The sequence below is a fragment of the Arachis hypogaea genome, chromosome 20 (assembly GCF_003086295.3).
Source record: "Arachis hypogaea cultivar Tifrunner chromosome 20, arahy.Tifrunner.gnm2.J5K5, whole genome shotgun sequence".
NCBI lineage: Eukaryota > Viridiplantae > Streptophyta > Magnoliopsida > Fabales > Fabaceae > Arachis > Arachis hypogaea.
This window is the reverse complement of record NC_092055.1, coordinates 62031413-62048751: the sequence shown is the minus strand read 5'-3', so window position 1 is coordinate 62048751 and position 17339 is coordinate 62031413. Positions and strand designations below refer to the sequence as shown.

General features: G+C 33.0%; 1 long non-coding RNA gene across 2 annotated transcripts; it reads right to left on the bottom strand.

The window, feature by feature from the left end:
- Positions 1–1621: 1621 nt before the first annotated feature.
- On the bottom strand, positions 1622–5593 carry LOC112785072 (uncharacterized). 2 transcript variants are annotated; one of them, XR_003194154.3, is made up of 4 exons: positions 5053–5593; positions 4856–4932; positions 4607–4768; positions 1622–1834 (listed from the first exon to the last, which is right to left on the bottom strand). It is a non-coding gene; the product is annotated as an uncharacterized lncRNA (long non-coding RNA). The 2 variants fall into 2 exon arrangements; XR_003194153.3 differs by having other exon boundaries at positions 4856–4950; positions 5053–5562.
- Between the last annotated feature and the right edge of the window lie 11746 nt (positions 5594–17339).

Below are 17339 nucleotides of genomic sequence, written 5' to 3'. Positions count from 1 at the left end.
TTGATTTTTGTACTATTTAATTTTTTCAATTAAGTCCATGTTGACGTTAAACGTAAAAAAAAAAAAAAAAAAAAAGACGTTAGCTAAGTATGAATTTTCTTATTTACCTATACTCTACACTTATAATATGGTTCATATGAATTAAGAATTCCTCTCCTTCCCATTTCTCTTCTTCTACAGTCTTTAAGATAACACATAGGTATATGGATCTAAGTCAAAGAACTTCTATACTTTTTTTTTTTTGGGGTTCTCTATATAAATGATGTCCAACCTCAAGGAAAGAAGACACCTATATTTATGTGGAAAACAGTAACTGTGCTTTCTTCATCTTCTACATCCATATCCAACTCCATCTCCATCTTCATCTCCATCTTCTACTTTTACTTGTTCTTGTTCTTCTTGTGCTTTTTGTTCTTCATGTTTTTCATATACAATCTTTTTTCTCTTTGGTATGCTTTTACTTACATTTTTTCTGTTGGCTACAAACACAATTCTTTGTCTCTGATCTATTGAATTTCTTCACTTGTTGAATTTTTGTTGAATTTCTAGAGAGAAATTATATTCATGAGGACAATTGGACACTTCTTTAGTTTCATCTGAAATCAGATAATCTCCATTAGAATAATTGGAATTACCTTTCTTTGACTGCACCATATTCATAAGGCTGTGTTTGTCACTAATTAAACCCTTTTTTTAACATTGATATAAGCTGATTTCACTGTCATTACATAATTTTAGGCTTTAGATAAAAAAAATAAATTACTAAATAGTTAAAGACTTAATTATTTTCAATTTTATTAAATTAATTTTAATATTCTAGTGAGTAATTTGAGTTTTTATTATAATAATCTATGCTGAATAAACACCAAAATAAATAACAATAATAATTATAAATATTTTAATTGATTTATAATTTCTTTTTAGCTAATTCAAAAAGAGTCAATGTAGATTTGGGTTGCAAAGTTGGGAGCAACAATTTTATTACTGAATATAAAGATATGATTCACCTAGCTAAAGTGTGTGTAACTCTATTACAGTGACGAGATATAAGTACACATTTCAAACTCAATACAATGATTATGATCATTTCCAAAATGCTTCTATGATATGTGCAGTATAGGAGTGCATTTCTTGTTTTTTTTTTACATCATGTAAATATTTGATTGTTTGAATTCTAGTTAAATTTTTTTCCAAAGATAATAATGATATTTAATTCAATAAGAAAATAAATACAATGTTTAAAAGTCAGGACAAGAGAATTAGAAAAAGGATATTCCCACACATTCACGAACAGGTGAAATTATGAGAACAAAATAACATAGAAAAATAAATATCAAAAGAAATCTTAGGGTATTACATAAGGCAAAATAGATACCTCTTGGTTCAACTTAAGCGATATTGCTAGCACTTTCTCCGGAGGCTCTTCGATGTAACGTCCCGTCCAGCAAAATACCTTGCTTAAGTCAGAGTATTTCTACTAGAAAGAATATTACGTAACCTTTTCTAGTATTAACTACTTAATTATCAAGCCTTTGTATCGAGTTCGCGTTTCAGTTTTAAGAAAATGCCAGAAAATTGTTTTTTTTTCATTTTTTTTTTCATTAAAGTCATAATTCAAACATTCACAAATAATAATAATCACATAAATATTATTGATAATAATTCTTATACAAAAGAGACCAAATAAAACTCAAATACAATATACTAAACCTACCCATCTATGTAAAATAAAATCTCAAAGGACAATAGCGAGGGGACTCTATGAAAGCAATTAAAACCATAAAGAAAGCCTACTGATCGCTCGCAGCTTCAAATTGCGTCTTCAAACCTGTCGCTGAAAGGGTGGAAAATTTGGGGGTGAGAACCAAACCACATGTTCTCAGTAGAGGTCGAGAATGCCGTGAAGGTAAAGAATAAAGCGCAAATAGTTAACTGCATTCATAGACATCTAAAAGGAAACTAACTTTCTTTAGAAGCATTAGTTAATTACTCAATATCCTAAATCCATATTTTTCTTGTAAAACTTTTAAAAGTTTCCTAGACTGTATGAATGACCAACCTGTCCCAGTCATAGGTTCATTAAGTCTATGCTGAACCAGTTTGATTTTTCATACCTTACTAGACCATAACATAAAAGAAGTTACCTACGCGGTATAAATGATCATCCTGCTGCAAGCATAGGTTCATTAAGTCTATGCTGAATCAGTCAGATACTTTATACAAAACTAGACCTCAAACGTACCAGTCACGGCCTTAGGCCCAAACAACTCAATCAACACCCAATTCACCACAATCCAGCCAATCAGTTACAAACACAAGTAATGAGGTTCAAACACAATCAAGAGCAATTACATCAAGTATAGCAACTAGCAGTTAAACAGAATTATTCACTTAGGAAAATCAATTACAATATACACACCCAAACAATGTCACATAGATGCATATGATGCATGCCTGTCCTACTGGCCATGAGCTAACGCGTCGATTATGTTGCCAGACCCGACTCGGATAAGCGGGATTAGACCACCATCCTTATCCGTAGGTTCCATAGACAAGCGGGAATTAAACCACCATCCTTGTCCGGAACACGCAAGCGGGATTAAACCACCGTCCTTGCCTCCACAGTAAGCGGGATTAAACCACCATCCTTACTGGGTACATAAAATAATATGCAAGCGGGATCACACCACCGTCCTTGCTGAACAATTTACCAATACGTGAGCGGGATAAAACCACCGTTCTCACTGCAGGCGGGACAAAACCACCATCCCTGCATAATGGTTTACGCACTGAGCAAGCAGGACTAGACCCACGCCCTTGCCAACAATCTCATAAATTAAATATTCTTTTCTTAAAAGAATCATTGAAGTTATTATTATTAAATAAGCCTTGAATATTTATTTTGATTAAGTCCTTATATTTTTATAAAAATTTGGACATAATCTCCTTTAAAAATAGGACTTATCCACCCTTACGGGTTCCTTCTTTCTCAACAATTCATTAGCCTCTTTCAACATTTGCCACAACAATATATTCTCAAAAATATTTGATAATGGAAAATCTATTTCTTAAATTCCATATCCAAAATAATTACCAACACAACTTGGCAGCCTGATTTCCATTTTGTTTTTAAAATATCAAATGAATTCGGAATTACGCAAACTTTAAATCCATGCGATCGTCTCGGATTAAATGTTCTATTAAATCAAAAATCATAATTTTTCGTTGTCTCTAGCTTCGGGAATATAAGCAAAACCGTGACTGTTCTGCAGTGTTTTAAATCCAGAAGACAGCAGCACCATACAACATTTGAAATTTCATATAAAATCCAAATTAAATCCAACTACCTTCAAAATTAATGTGGTTAAACATAACTCATCCAAATTTCTTTCTCAATTGGTTCCAGGGTCATACCATTTTTAATGAAGGAGTTAAATAGCTTGGAAGTTAGGTAATTTTCTGCAGAATTCTGTTTTACAAATCATTGAACACAACCTCTTCCAAGTCCCATAACTCACTTATTAAAACTTGGAAAATCCTGAAATTTAAATCACATATACTAAACATACTTAATTTTCACCTCCAATTGGTTGCATCTCAATATCTATCCAGGATCAAAAGTTATAAACTCCCAAAGTTACTAATTTAAGAAAACGGAATCTGGCTTTTTCTGCATAATGCATCATCCTTCAAAAATTCATATCTTTAAAACTACAAGTCCAATTGTTCTGAAATTTTATGGAATTAAAATAATAGGAATAAAGTTTTATCTAAAATTGGTTCCATTTCAAAATTCAAACTGCAGAATTTCCAATAGAGGAATCAAGTTGCTGCTGCGTTAAACGTTCTGCAGAAAAACCAATTTTGACATCCATGATTCAAGAATTCACCATAAATCATAAGCTTAGTGAAAAAGTCTCAAATTCAGCAGTCCAGTTCCCTATATCCCCAAGCTCAATCCATACTTGGTCCCACGCAATTCCGATAATCACAGAAATAGTTATAGTTTTTCAAAGTTTCCGGCTTCCTTTAAAAATAATGCAGAAAATCAAGTTTTACATTTTAACTTTGAAAAATCATAACTAGTTCTATAATTAATTCAAACTTCTCAAAATTGAGTCCCAATAACAACTTTTATTATACTTTACTCAGCCTTTGCTCTTATATCATTTCGATTATCGTTGAATAACTGATTCACTTCCAAAGTCACCTTTTAATTTCAAAAATCAGTTTTTCAGCAATCTATTTAGTATTCAAAATCCAACCCTTCAAAACCCTTCAAAACCAATTCCAAATCAACCACCAACCAAGTTCATTAACATTACAATATACCAAATAACAACTCAACGGCAACAAATCCAACATAACCCATTAAAATTCAGAAATTCTCAACAATTAGTCATCAAGCAATTCCCAATCCACATAATCAATCAATATCACAAATCAACAAATTCCAAATCACAATCTCAACCATTCCAATCACAATTTTCAGCCACAATTCAATAATTACATAATCAATCAATTACTCACAGCTATTAAATCTATTTGCAGTTATTCAATAAACCTTGTAGGCATTCTTAAATTGAAATCGTTTTAAACCCCCTACCTCGATGTCGCAATCGCATAGTTTAACGCAACAATCCCTGCTTAGTCTAAACTGGCAACTGCAGCGGCGATTTCAACGCAACCGAGACGGTGGCAGTAGCATCAATTCTGGTTACGCTTGCAGCAACGGCAATTTTGGCAATTTCAGCATAACACCATAATACTAAAACAAAGATATTGGCTATCGTAATTAAAATAAGAACATAATAGAGAAACAAAATACCAAATAGAACAAGAGCAAGAGCGTTACAGGGTTAGGAATAGAGGTTCAATGTCAAAACGAAGAGGATGGTGCAGCCGCTTCTCTCCTCCGGTGACAAGTTCCAGCTGTAACGATTCCAACAACTATAGTGTACTCAGGAACATTAAAGATAGGGACAAGGTCATTCTAAAGCAACAAAAGATTCATAGACAGTGACTCCGGTAACTAGGAAACAACGAACTCACCCATATGAACAGCAGCAACCAAGGTCTCCGGCGACGGCGGCGGAAGAGGAACGACTCCTCCTCTGCTGCGTCACTCTCAATGGCAGCAGCAGCAAACCCTGATGGCAACGGGAATAGGGAGCGACAATGATGAAGGCTCGACTAAGATAGCGAGGCACGATGGTGCGGGTCAGCATCTTCTCTTCGCGTCACACCCTCAGCGAACAGCAACGGAGATACACGAACAAGGCAAAGGGGCGTGGCTCGACGGCAGCTCCTTCCTTTCCTCCGTGGGTCACGTTCGCCTCTCCCTTTCTTCTCTGCGACAGCAGCTCAGCAGCGGCGCCAAGCTCCATAGCGTTGTTCCTCCCCCTCTCTTCTTCTCTCTCGTCCTCTGTCTCCCTTCCTGTTCTCCATTTTCCCCCATCTTCCCTTTTTCCCCTTCCTTTCTTTTCCCTTTCTATTTTCCCCCCTCGAGCTCCCCTGTTTCCTTTCTTTCCCATTCTGTTTGTGCGTATGTTTTGTGAATTTAAGGTAGAATTAGGCTTTTAATTAGGAATTTAAGGTTAAGGTATAATGTATATGATTAATATAACAACCTTTACAAAATATTTGAGATAGAATAATAATTTAAGATTCAAATATAATACCATAAAAATTACTTCATAAAAATTATTTTCAAAATGTATAAGATTTTATTTATCAGCATATCAATGAGCTCAAACAATTATTTTTAATTTAAATTATAAAATAAACATATTAATCACATTTTTATAAAATACAGTTTAAACTCAATACTAATTAGTTAAATTAAATGATATAACTTTTTATTATTTTTCTATCACCGAAACTTTAATTTCAATTTACAAAATATCTAATTATAATAAAATTACTTAAACTTAAAGTATTTATAAAAATCCATTTAATCATTCCTAATAAATTAATCTCTAAAAGTTCAAACTAATAAAATAAACCATAATTCATTCATATTAGAAATTACCTAAATTAAATTATATAATACTTTTATTACTAAATTTTATTTCCAAAGCATTTGAAATAACCAATTATAAAAATTACATAAGAATATTAATCAACTTAAACTCCAAATATTAATAAAACTAATTTAATTACTATTAATTAATTAATTTATAAAATAAGATATCAAATTAATAAAATAAAACGTAACTTTTTTTTTCAGGATAATAGTTACTTAAATTAAATTATACAATTCTTTTTCTTTTTTTTTTATTTTTCAATTACTAAAATTATACAAAATATTCCATTATACTTAGATTACTTAAAAATATTAATTGATTCGAAATAAAACTATCTCCGAATCTATTTAATTATTTCTAACAAAATAATTTCTGAAATTATAAAGTTTAAACTTAATAAGATAAAATCATAATTTATTTATAATTAGATTTTCAAAAATGCGGGATGTTACATTCGACATGCTCAAAGACTCACCGATACCTCTCTTTCCAAATATTCTAAGTTATAATCAAAACTAGTCGAGCTCTATGAGAGCTTGTTCCCTGAAGTCCAGTTTGTAACACCGAATCCCTCCACCAATCGAAGAACAAGGAACATCTAGGGTCTGGAATGAGGTAATCCAAAGGACTCTTCTTCCACACTAGATTAGCGTCTCCACAGAAAAATAAATAGTGCATCAGTGATTCTAGTGTTGACTGCAAATTGGACAAGTTGCCGAAGTGGATGAGAACCACCGGTGGATGAGAAGCAGAATAGGAAGCTTACCATGGAGAATTTTCCATGTAAAGAGCAAATCCTTGTGAGGAATTTTCAGCTTCTATAAATAGCTCCAAACTGGCCTCTATTGCATGGAGTTCGAACAAAATTCAATGAAAATATGGTAACATTGGAAAGCAATCTTGTACCCTGATGCAACATCATATGTTTTTGCTCTGTTCGTCACCCATTGAATTGTGCCTTCACCTTTTTCTGGGGTTTTAGAGAGGATTCACTGAGCAATTTTTGGAGAAAAAAGATTTAAGATTAATGCTTGGTTCCACTGTTTATTTGACAAAAACAAGTCTTTCACCCATAACAGATGGTAACTATCTGGTAGTAATGTTGCAGATGGTGGGACAGTGAAGGGGTAAGGAGGAGGGAACCATGGCTCACTGAAGATTCGGATATCACCGAAACTTATTTTTCAACTAATGTCTGTCTCTACAACTCCCCTCCCTGCAAGAATACTTTTCCAACCCCAAGGTAAGGTTCTTATTTCTACTATAAGGATAGAATTGAATTTGAAGTATTTACCTTTAAGTATTCTAGAAAGAAGAGAGTTAGGTTGAGTCATGATTTTTTAGCACTATTTACCTAAAAGAGCCAGGTTTTAAGCCCTGAGATCTTTGAGACTAAGCATGCCTTCTTTCTTAAGTCTAGTCATCTTATCCCAGCTAATCCACGCCATTCGCCTTTCAAAACCTTGCTGCCCCCACCAGAACTAGGTTAGAATACTATAAATTTCATTTAGCAAGCTGTCTGGACGTTTAAAACACGACAAGGTATAGGATTGGTATTGCTTTACCAACTGCTTGGAGTAATACCTATCTCCTCCATTAGATAACAAGCACTTTTTCTATTGTACGTGGTGTCCTTTTAAGAATCTTATCTTTGATTGAGTTGAAGGTGACTTTTTTAGAGCTGTAGACAAGGGAAGGTAGACCCAAATATTTATCCTGTGCACATATGTGAAAAATATTCAGCTGGGCTGCTAGGGAGGTTCTAATCGGCACTAGAATGTTATTACTGAAAAACAGGGCCAATTTATTAAGATTAACTCTTTCCCCACTGAAGCTCTCATAAGATTCCAATAATTCTAGAATACAGGCACAACTATTTTCTGAGCCTTTACCGAATAGAATGGAATCATCAGTGAATAACAAGTGATTTATAGTTGGGCATCTTCTTTTTATCTGAATTCCACAAATGAGACTATTTTGCTCTGCTTTGTGTAGCAAGAAGGAAATTCCTTCTCCACATAATAAGAAATGAAAAGGGGATAGAGGGTCACCTTGATGGATACCTCTATTTGGTTTAAAAAAATCATAGGATTGACCTTCCACAATGATGGGGGAAAAATCGTCGGTAAAGATTTTCACAAAAATAAGCACGTTGTAAGTATAGTTCTAAACCGACAATTAAACCTCAATCAAATTTAATTTGTTTGTCACTTAAGCAAATCCAATAAAATTAACCGAATTATTAAACCTCAGGCCGTCTCTCAAGGAATTGCATGGAAGTATGTTACTATTGGTTATGAGATAGTATATTTTTGGGTTTTTAAATGTTGGACAAGGAATATAAATGACAAGGAAATAAACTAATAATTAAGAAAAGTCCTAGCAAGGATTGATAATTGGAATTCCTATCCCCATTATCATAGTCACTTGTTAACCTCGCTTAGTTAACCTCTAACAATTGAAGGTAAGTCAAGTGAATAGTTCAACTTGGATTCACAAGTCCTAATCAAGGATTAAAGTTAGTGAAGTTTAAGTCAAATAGCAACTTTCAATTACCAACCAACAAGAGACTTTGACAATTCAAGAGTCTCTAATTACTCAATCTAAGCCAAGAACGTAAAAAGCTAACTTAAAACCCTCCCAAGTATTTTATCAAATACATGGAAAGCACAACATAAAGGCATAGAAAACTAGCAAGGAATATTAAATCTAAACAACCAATTGCAAACATCAATAATAACAAACGAAGAAAGTAGCAATAAATATGAAAAACCTCAAATTGCATTAAATAGAAAATTGAATCTAACATATAGAGTTCCTAAATTAAATTGGAGAATAAATAAATCAACAAGAGAAGATAGATAAACTAAAGTACTAGTCTATAACAATATATAATGCGAAAACCTCAAGTTTGGTGTCCAATTTTCTTTCCTATTTTAACCCTGCTAAGTGCTAACATAGTCCAAAACTAACTTTACAGTTATGCATTTCACTACCAGTTACAAAAAAAATTCACACGTAACTTCTTTCTCAATCCTCCACTTAAATAATCTATTTTTTTATCATTTCTTTAATTTTCTTAAATAATCTATTTCTTTTGATGTTTTTCATCTCCTTTTTTTAATATTCTCAGTTGAATTGCCTCCATCCTCCTCCTTTGCCTTCCTCCACTGCGGTTATAAATTTTTTTTTCAATTTACTTACTCAATCTATATTTTTAATCTATTTTTAATTTTTTTAATTTGTTACCAATTTTTTGTAGACAAATAGAGTTATGTCTTTTTCTCTCATTAATTTGATTTGACAAAAAAAAAAACAGTTTCTTTACATTTTATATGTACATTTTATTTATTTTTTTGACATGTCTGTATTTAACTATCACTCAATGATGGGATGAAAAAATTTTATAAATATTTTTTAATATTTTTCTTTTTAAATTGCTTTTAATGGGATAATTTTTTTTTATTTTCTAAAATACTTGATTACTTAAAATATTGTATTTAAAATTTGAGTATATAAATACTTTTAAATTAAACTAAAATAAATAAATTATATTACAAGAAAATTTATTAATTTTGCCTTTTACAATATTATTTGTTTGGCATATTGGCTTAGTTATTTAATTGGTATATAATGCATGCAAGAGAATCACACCTATCAAGTGTTTCTTAAAATATTCGTATACTAATTTTCTAAATAATTAATTATTTAGAGTACTGGATTTGATATTTAATTATATAAAGTATTATATTTGTCATACAGAAAACACAAAAAATATGCACATTTCTATAACAATATAGGAAAAGTCTAGGAAACCAGCAATTTTATTGAATTTTAGCCAGCATGTAACCAGCAGAGAAAGGTGAGTCATTAGATGAAATCTCACATCAATCTCACACCATTAAATCATCATTGATAGCTATTTGATGGCTACCAATCACAAAAGTTGCTGGTCCCCTAGCATTGCTCAACAATATATAATGGGAAAACCCATTTTAGTGTCCAATATTTTTTTCCATTTTTATCCTTTTTAATAACTTACTTCTAGTTAGAGAATTCCACCACTTCATTTTCATTCACGTTCACGTCAATATAACTTCTCCCATTAATTTCTCTCACATCACGATACTGCATCAGTTACAGAATTCCCACTACTTAATCTTTATCTTCATCTATAATAACAATAGGATACCAATTTCTCCTCTTAATCTCTCTCACTTCACTGGTTACTCCATAATAGAAAAAATTTCCTTCATTTCTCCTCCATCTTTTTCTACGTTCTTCTCACTTCGCCTAAATATAATGTAAAACCTACTGTAATTTATTTTTCTTCATTAAATAAATGTGTAAAATTATTTTTATATGTTTCTTTGATTAATTACAGTTGACAACATACCAATGGAAGATTCACGTGGAAGTGGTCGACGAACTTGGCAAGACTATGCCAGACAACGAAGACAAAATATGAGTGAAGAACAGAGGCAGCAACACCTTGACAGAAGGCGTGCAAGTTACCCAGAGAGTATTAGACGAGAAAAACAAATCGATACATCAAGTGGACCAACTAACATGACAATACCATTACAAGATATCACAAGTATATCTATGTTACTGGACTCTTAGTACGTACCAATTATGTATAATTTATTTTTTGAGTGTACCTTTAAATTATCAAATTACATTATTTTCATCTTAATAATGAATTTTTTATATATACAGATACTCACAATAACACCAGAGCTGGTTCAAGTAATATACCAAACGGTTCAAATATGGGTAGGAATCCTATATATTTATATTTTTATTTATTTAATTAATAATAATTTATTTTTCCTTAAATTTTGATTCAATAAATCTTTTATTATTGGCCTAAATAATATTATTATAGATATTATTATATTGTCTTAAATGTACTTTACATCATTATAATCTCAATTATTATTAAATAGTTTAATAATTTTTTAATATAATATCATACAAATATAAAATTTTTATAACTGTATCTATAATTTATAACAATATATAATGGAAAAAATTTTTATAACTGTATCTATAATCTATAACAATATATATAAAATTTTTATTGATAAGAAGATGTATGATGAATTACGAAGAATTTTTTCTAGATACACAATTTTTATACTCTCCTATTTTGTTTATTAATTATTCTTATATTTTGATATTTAAAAACAAAAAAAATAAGCATTCTCATTTAGTCTGCTTTTTCACTATTTATAAAAAAAATAAAGACCTCTTCATATTTTGGCCTACAACTTAAAAAAGATGAAGACAAATATAAATATCTATGACATTTAAGTAAAAATTATCTTTTGTAAATAACTAATATGTATTTTGGTTTATATATACTCTTTTTGAATCAGAATAATATTATTATCATTATTTTTTGAATTATATTTTGATTTATAGTAATTTTAATTTTAATAAAACATGATATAAATAAAGTCACGTCAACATTAAAATAAAAACATACTTATCTAATAAATTTAAAGAGTGAATGATATATTAACAAAAAAATAAAATTAATTTCGTAAAAATAATAGAAAAGTGGCTGAACAGGCACGTTAGTGCCTGTTGAGCCGCTAGTACAAATAAAAGTAGAAGAAAGCTAAATTAAAGTATAATAGAAATCTGAAATTGAGAAGAACTAATACTAAAAACCCTAAAACCTAGAGAGAGGAGAGAGCCTCTCTCTCCAGAAAACTACATCTAAAACCTAATATTATGTGAATGAAGTGAGTATGAATGATTCCCCCACTCTACAGCCTCTATTCTGTATTTTCGGGCTTGGAACTGGGCCAAAAAGAGCCCAAAAATTGACCTCAGCATCTTGTGTGTAATGTAGCACGGGACGCTCTATCACGTGTACACGTTGCTTGGCAAAAATTCTAGTCATGCGTATGCGTCGCCCATTCATACGCGTCGCTACCAGCTTCTCAAAACATCATTTTCTTGCGTTCCTTCCACTTTTGCATGCTTCCTTTCCGTCCTCTAAGCCATTCCTGCCCTATAAACCTTGAAAACACTTAGCAAACATATCACGGCATCGAATGGTAATAAGAGAAAATTAAAATTAGCAAATTTAAGGCCAAAGAAGCATGTTTTCAATCATAGTACAAACTTAGGAAGGAAAATGTAAAACATGCGAATTATATGAATAAGTGTGAGAATAATGGATAAAATCAATTAAATTAAGCACAAGATAAACCTTAAAAATGGGGTTTATCAATCTCCCTACACTTAAACATTAGCATGTTCTCATGCTAAGCTCAAGAGAAGCTATAAAGGAGTGAAGAGGAATGGTAAAACTTATGAAATGCAACCTATTTATATGAATGCAACTAAATGCAAAATGCTCTTTCCTACTTGGTTTAAAAGTAAATAAATTATCCAAGAATAAATATAAACTGGATTTCACTAATTCAAATCTCAAAATAAAGTACAAGTAGACTTGCAGAAGAAAATAGCTCATGAAAGCTGGGAACAAAGAATCGAGTGTTGATCCCTCACCGGAAGTGTGTACACTCTAATCACTCAAGTGTTTAAGGTTCGATTCTCTCAATTCTCTACTAACCTTGCTTTCTAAGGCTTGCTCTTCGTCTACCAATCAACAAATAATTTGATGCACAAATACACATATCAAGAGGTCTTTTAAGGGCTGTAATGGGGTTAAGGTCAAGGTAGGATTTTGTTTGGTCAAGTGGACTAAAATCTGAATCCTTAATTAACCCAAACTTCCCACCTAACATAGGACAATCCATGTAATCAAAATAAAAAACCTAACTATCCATTAACCATGTTTTCCATATATTCATGCATCCTAATTTCGAGTATAGTACATATGCATTGCTATCACCGTTTACTTTGGGGTATTTTGTCCCCTTTTATTATTTGCTCTTTTTCTTTTCTTTTTCTCCCTTTTTTTTCTCAATGCATACGATTAAGATATTGAATGCAAGAATATGTGCTCAACTATTGTTTTGCACATTTTCACAAGAATATACAACACCCAATTCTCAAACCAAATGTTTCCAAACCCAACTTTCCCACACTTAAATCATGAACATTCTCACTAGTCTAAGCTAACCAAGGATTCAAAATAAGGACATTATTGTTTTTCTCTTAGAGTTAGTGATAAGCTAAAGTAAAGAATAAATGGGGTTAAAAAGGCTCAACATTGGTTTGCAAAGGATAATTAAAAAGGGTACGGCCATATGGGTATGTAAGCTCGGTGAAACAAAGCCTCAATCATATAAGTGCATGCATACATCAAATAATGGAAATATAGAATTAAGCAAGACAAATATCACAATTATAGAGAGAAAAACACACACCAAAAATAAAATATTGGTTGATAAAATGCAACCAATCAAATAGGCTCAAAATCTTACTGGGTTTTGTGTGTTCGAGCTCTAACCCATGTTCCAAAACAGAATTCTTCAAACAAGTTTAAAAATTTTTAATTTAAATTAGTGAAATGCTATAAAAAGGTTCTTGAAAAAGAACTTATTACTCCAACCAAGTAGTGGTAGAAGAACATGCACAAAATCAAACAAACATGCAATCAAACATGTAAATGCAACAACTAATTTAACAAGGAAAATTAAACATTGGTGTTAAAACAGAAAATAACTAACTGATAAACCCCAATTTTATGGTTTATCTTGTGCTTAATTTGGGAGATTTTATCAACTTTTCTCACATTTATTCAATGAAATAGCATGGTTTTGCAATTCTCCCTTGATTTGTGCTTAAATGTGAAAACATGCTTTTTAGGCCTTAAAATTTGTGATTTTAATTCACTTTAATTCCATTCGATGCCTTGATATGTTTGTTGAGTGATTTCAGGTTCATAAGGCAAGTATTGGATGGAAGAAGTGAGGAGAAAAGCATGCAAAGTGGGAGAACTCATGAAGAAATGAAGGAACCGTAAAGCTATCAAGCCTGACCTCTTCACACTCAATTGACCATAACGTGAGCTACAGAGGTCCAAATGAGGCGGTTTTAGTTGCTTTGGAAAGCTAACATCCGGGGCTTCGAAATGATAAAAAATTTGCCATATGTTTATTTGCGTATAGGGGCACGCACGCCATGTACGCGTGCGCACTGATGCTGCTCGTGGCCCAGTAAAAATGAAATCGCTGGGGTGATTTCTGAAGCAATTTGGGCCCAATCCAACTCATTTCTGATGCTATTGAACCCAAGGATTGAGGGGGGAATGAACCAAGTAGTCATAGTTTAGTTTTCATCATGTTGTAGGGAGAATTCTAGAGAGAGAAGCTCTCCCTTCTCTCTAGAATTTAGGGTAGTTTAGGTTTAATTTTCTCAAATTTCTCTTTCAATTCTTGTTTTGATTTCAATTCTCTTTATATTTTTGTGTTCTATTGTCTTAATCTTCTTAGTTTCTCTTGTTAATTTCTTATTTTGCTCTCTCTTATGTTGATGAACATTTGTTGGATCTTAATTTTCTTTAATACAATTTTATGCTTCCATGCTCTTTTATGTTTATCTTCATTGTTATTGTTGATTTCTTATTTATGTTAGTTGTGGGTGTCACTAATTCTTGCATTTTATGATGTTTACTTTTCTTGCACTCTAGGTGTTTGATATAATATTTCCTTTAGTTTTTGAGTAGCTCTCTTTACTCTTGGCCTAGGCTAAGGGGATTGAGTGACCTTGAGTCATTGGGTCTCAATGATTTGGTGATTTGAGAATCCTTGGTGATCAATTTGATACTCATTGACACCAACCCACTACTAATCTAATTAGTAGATAGGTTGGAACTTATGGGTTGATGTGATCAAAGCCATTTGATGTACTTCAAGTCTAGGAGTAGATATTACATACTTAAGACTTTTGCAAGTAGACTTAATGAGCTTGGTTCCTCGTAATTGTCAATATATGGTATGTAGACAAGGATGGTGATCTCAATTACCTATGCCTAGCCAAGAGTTCTTTCCATTTATTTTAGTAGTTCTTGTTATTTTACTTTCTTGTCATTTATTTTCTTGCAAAAATATAAAATCAAACCCCCCTTGCATTTTCATAGCCAATAATTAAACACTTCATTGTAATTCCTTGTGAGACGACTCGGAGTCTAAATAATTCGGTTAATTTTCATTGGGGTTTGTACATGTGACAACTCAAATTTTTTATGTGAGAATTGTTTGTTGGTTTGGAGCTATGCTTACAATGAAGTAATTCTTTCTATAAGAAGAAAATCTAGACCATCGAGCAAATCTCATCTATCACTAACCCACGGAAGTCGGTATCGACCTCCCCACACTTAAAGATTGCACTGTCCTCGGTGCATGCTAAGATGTGCAAGTGGACGGGTTGTTACAACTGATGCTTTTCTCCAAAGATTGTGCAGATGGACTTGTTTGTTGCCCCATTGAGAAGCTTTTCCTTTCCCTTCTTGGTGGCCATCTGAAAGAAGAGAAAAAGGAAGAGAAGTAACCCAGAAACAAAGATATGAAAAGAAATAAAATATATGTGGGTTAATGCCATAAGGTTCTCAACTACATGGTAGCTACAACATGCAAGTGAAAAAATAGTAGAAGCAAATGACATATCAATAGTGAAAAAATTGCAATAATGGAGAGAGAAAGAGTGGGTAATGAAAGACAGTGCAAGTGCATATCAATACAAATGGAATACAAGTATCACAAAAGATTAGCATTGACTTATGAATAATAATACCCAACAATATAAAACAAGTCACTAAGCATCAGAATAATGGAAGAAAAGATGCAACTGTTGGATAACCACATTTAACACCAATGGTAAAATAATAAACTTAGAAAAGAAAATAAAAATATGCACAAAATTAAAAATACAATGAATGAAAGTATGCAAATGCAATAAGTACAAGGGAATGAAAGGGAATAAGGATGAAAAAGGAGGAGGAATGAAGAAGAAAGAATAACAAAGGAGAGAAGAAAGAAGAAGAAATGATAAGAGAACAAGAAACAGACGCGATGCGACGCGCATGCATCACGCGTATGCGTGAAAACAGAAATGGCCATGCGATGCGTAAGCGTCATCCACGTGTGCGTGTGGATGGCGAAAAATGCATTCTGACGCGTGAGTGTCGGTCACGCATATGCGTGACCACTCGCGCGATTCCAGCACCATGGCCGCACAATTCTCTATTCAATTCACTCTTTTACGCCGATTTTCATGCCCACGCGTACGCGTCTCTGACGCTTACGCGTGGATTGGAAAAAATTACAGGGGACGCATACGCGTGGGTCATGCATACGCATGGGGTTGGCTATGCGCCCAGCACCCCTTCAGCGCGGCTCTAGCGCAACTTTTCTGTTTAGCCAAGCCTGCCGCGTCGTTCCAGATTCGGGCATCGACGCGTATGCGTCAGTCACGCGTACGCGTGACAGCCATTTTTTTAAAGCATACCAGCTATCAAATTAATGCCAATCATGGTTAAACTAGTGAAACCATAATTTAACTAAATAAACATAACTAAAAATTGAAATTCAACTTATTACCAATATAAACAAAAGAGAAAATAGGACGAATTCACCATGGTGGGGTGTCTCCCACCTAGCACTTTAGTTAAAGTTCTTAAGTTGGACATTTGGTGAGCTCCTTGTCATGGTGGCTTGTGCTTGAACTCATCTTGGAACTTCCACCAACGCTTGGACTTCCAATAAGCTTCAAAATTCCCAAGTGAATTCACCAAGCTTTGAGCTCCCAAAGTTGATCCTCTTGTATGCCTGGATCCCAAATCTTGTTTCTACACCCGTCTGTAAGTTGATCATTGTTGTTCCAACTGGATGGCAGACAGCTCGAATTCTCTACGAAGTACCAAACTCTTCTCTTGGACCCAATCAATTGATCACTGGTCTAACCCTTGCATCTAGCTCTTGAAATATCAACCTTGATGAGCCTTGATTTGTAACTCCAAGAACTAAACATCCTTCTCTTACGCTTAATGCCACAAAGCCTCCTAAGTTGGCCATCCGTTTTAAGAATACCATATTCAAAAGGGACAGTAAAGCGAATAGAGATAAGTTTTACCCACACAAATGAAGGAGTAGATGGCAACCTAGGTAGAGAAGTCTCCAATGTTCTTGACAAAGCATACTCAACTCTCGTCCAACCTTTTCGAAGGACTTCGGCTTCCACATCATTCTCAAACTCACTTAGAGAAGGTTCTTTATACCCAAGGAGTTCATTTGCGGATGTAGATTCATCACTAGGAAGACTTGATTCATGATCATCATCACTAAGGGAACTTGCTTCTTGATATATCCCATCCAATTCTTCATAAGG